Below are 3,914 nucleotides of genomic sequence, written 5' to 3'. Positions count from 1 at the left end.
CTTAATAGGCTTTTCCTTAATCCCTCCTTATTATCCAAGATATTCACTTATCCAAGCTTCTGCCAGCCCATTTAGCTTGGATAAGTGAGACTCTACTGTATATGCTTCACTGGACTAACCTTCTCTCTCTTTTCTTTGCCACAACCATATTCTGAATATTTCTAGTACCAATCTAGCATGTAAATATGAACTACTTTCTTTTTAAATCTATTATAGATTCAATTCACCCTCCATACATAAAGCACAATGGAAATGTGGCAGAGCGGTTGCTCTAGAACCCATACATTTCGCATCCCCAGAACTTTGCTTTAATGCCACCAAGATCTACAAGACCAAAACACTGAGTAAAATTTGGATCCTCCTTCTCAAGACTTACATGCCTTGCAACTGTTTCATAAAATAAAATATAATAATAAAATATAAAATAAAAATAAAACCGAGCATCTCCTCATCAAATATACTTCATTAAAGACAAGTCTCCTCAACAACTTTGACTTCAGGTTTGTCAGTAGTAACCAGGACTATGAAGATTCATCAAGTGATATGTTATTGAACACAGCTTTGGCTAATAAACACTTAGACCTGCAGCCCCAAATTTATTTATCTTAGGATATGTTTATTACTCATTAAGAAAAAATACTCTCAAGTTATTATTGAGCAACCTGTATCCAGAAAAAAAACTGAAGAAAAAATAACACATGTTCACTGTCAAAAATTTAATCTGAGTTTATACCAACACCTTCAACAAGAGTTACACCTCAGGCATCTCATAAAAACATGACTAAACTAAAATTAACCCCCCCCCCCAAAAAAAATAGTAGTGGCATATTTCAGACAGGTGCCACTTTTAAGACACTGTAACACAAGTTCCCATAATTCAGCATCATTAGCTAGGCCGATTAGGACTGATAGGAATTGTAGTCTAGCAACAAATGCTGAATTTTATCATTCTTTCTAACCTATTCGCTAATAATATGTACCTTTTATCCCAAGGGATCTCTTATTGCTCAGAGGAACTTCACATCTGATATTAGGTAAAAGTAAAGGTTATTTATTTATTTGCCATATTTATATCCCATCTTTCTCTACCCCTGGGGGGATTCAAGGCAGTTTTCCCCTGACATTAAGTCTAGTCGTGTCTGACTCTGGGTTTTGGTGCTCATCTCAATTTCTAAGCCAAAGAGCCGGCATTGTCTGTAGACACCTCCAAGGTCATGATTGCATGGAGCACTGTTACCTTCCCAACAGAGCGGTACCTGTTGATCTACTCATATTTGCATGTTTTCAAACTGCTAGATTGGCAGAAGCTGGGGCTAACAGCGGAACTCACCCCACTCCCCAAATTCGAACCAGCAATCGTTTGCTCAGCAAATTCAACAGCTCAGTGGTTTAACCCACTGCGCCACCGGGGGCTCCTATCTGATATTAACAATCGTCATAAAGTAAACGTGGATGTACATTTCCTAACTCACTGGGGGCGCCAATTCATGAATTGGAGCTGTGGATACTATGTTCCAGGTTCTGTGGCTGTTGTTTACCCCAGAAGGCCACACAGTTTTTCAAGGAGCTGGATGGCCACACACTCAGAGACAGGCTGCTTGGCTATAAGTGGGAAAGTCTCAGAACCAAATGAAGGCTTCATACCCTCAGCACCTGACAGATATTTTCACTTTCCTGATCTGGTTGTAGTTGAACTTTTAATAAGCTTCTAAGTTGTAATTACTCAATACAATCTCAAGTTCAAACTCATTTAAAAAGACATTTTCAAATTTTATATTAATCAAAAAAGGTCATCAAATTATCTTTGACTTTACACTCTCAGATGTTAGATGAAACCTATCATTGGATAAGAACACTAGAAGTTAAGAACAGCCATATTGGTTCAGACTGATGTTTTATCTAACCAGCATGTTCCCAACGTGGCGAGCCAACTGCTTGTGGGAAATATAGAAATTTTAGTTTAAAAAACAACTCAAAAATCCTATGGACCTCATCCCACAAGGGGAGAAAATTGGTAGAATTGTCTTCTTTGCATGGTATTACATTGAATTCCACATATAAAGAAGATGAAGAATTTACTCACCTCCACTACACAGGATTGCCTCCTCCTGTGTCAAGCTCATTACCCATCACACAGGTGGATGTTGTTTCCTCCCATTTCCAGAATACCAGCACATTTTTCAAACATTTTTTCCATGAGATCTCTTCCAACCTCTGTAAACCCCTACTCTCAAGGAGACTAGCACACTTTTTAAAACACTTTCCATGCGAGTGTCCTTTTTAAACCTCTACTCTCAAGGAGACAAGCACACTGTTTAAAACACTTCTTTCAATGGGACTCATACTGTCTTTAAACCACTAATGGTGACAGAAGGAGCATTAGGAGACACACTGAAACATCACAGAGTAAACAGACAAATCCATAACTTCCCATCCCAAGGAAAAATACCAATTTTAAGCATTTCTATGTGGAGGGAGAGGAGTTGAGTCGGTTCCTGCCTTTCTTTCAAATCCTCTCAAATCCGCTATGGAGACGGAATCCCATGAGCAACCACGGAATAGGTCATTTGATGGGATTTGTGGAATTCCATTTTGAAGTGTGTAGAAACAGAAGATTTCCATCTGATTTGATCCTGAGTTGACTTAATCACAGGCCATTGTCAAGGAATCATGCCTTTCTTGGAGTAGAATGGTGAAAGGCAAGAGTCCAACCCAGGAGAACCTTTTAAAATCTCACTAGCCCCTCTACTCTTATCTCTATGGTGCCACTCCTAGCCTTTCTGAATGAGCAGAAAAATGGCAATGGAGAGAGACAGCCAGGGTTAGCAGGCTCCCGAGGGCAATGCTAGTGCTATCACCTCTATGCAAAATAATCGACTTATCCCACGGGTCAAAACCATAATTTTGGAACCCAAATTTACCCTTGACTTATGCCTAAGGTCAACTTATATACAAGTTATAGAAAGTAAGTGCAGCATCCTACTTCATCTTCATGCTATGGAGTCTGTGGTAGATAAAACTTAAAACTTTATAAAACCAAATCTCTTTTAATTCCATGGGATTGACCCATGGCAGCTAATGTAGTATCAAGCTGCATTGATTCTACAGTATAGATGAAACCATAGAAATACATGCTGCTTTGAATATGGAGGTGATATAAAACCATTTTAACTAATAGCTACTGATTTTCCAAACATCCATGAATCTGTCAAATCCTCTTTTGAAGCAATTCAAGTTTATAGTCATCTTATGATAGTTAATTATATAGTTTCACTGTGTGCTGTGAAAAGAAATGGTTGCTCAGATCACTATATTTTCTAACTTCCCTGGCCCATATCAGATAAAGGTTTGAGTATTTTCAAAGCCCCCCAAAGAACAGAATGAATTATATTCATGTTAAGGATTTTCTGAATACTGCCCCTCTGTGATGAATTACAGTAGAGTCTCACTTATCCAAGCCTCGCTTATCCAAGCCTCTGGATAATCCAAGCCATTTTTGTAGTCAATGTTTCCAATATATTGTGATATTTTGGTGCTAAATTCGTAAATACAGTAATTACAACATAACATTACTACGTATTGAACTACTTTTTCTGTCAAATTTGTTGTATAACATGACGTTTTGGTGCTTAATTTGTAAAATCATAATCTAATTTGATGTTTAATAGGCTTTTCCTTGATCAGTCCTTATAATCCAAGATATTCGCTTATCCAAGCTTCTGCCGGCCCGTTTAACTTGGATAAGTGAGACTCTACTGTATATGTTTAACCTGACTAAACTATTCAATTGGTAGTATGAGAGGAGCTGCTTGCTTTTTTTGTTTTGGTACATAATAATTTTGAATGAATCACATTTATTTTTCCATCACATCTCTTGTATTCTTCTATCCCTACAGCAGAGAGAGAAAATATAG

The sequence above is a fragment of the Anolis carolinensis genome, chromosome 5, assembly GCF_035594765.1.
Source record: "Anolis carolinensis isolate JA03-04 chromosome 5, rAnoCar3.1.pri, whole genome shotgun sequence".
Taxonomy (NCBI): Eukaryota; Metazoa; Chordata; class Lepidosauria; order Squamata; family Dactyloidae; genus Anolis; species Anolis carolinensis.
The sequence above is the reverse complement of the archived record's forward strand: the minus strand, read 5'-3'. Positions refer to the sequence as shown.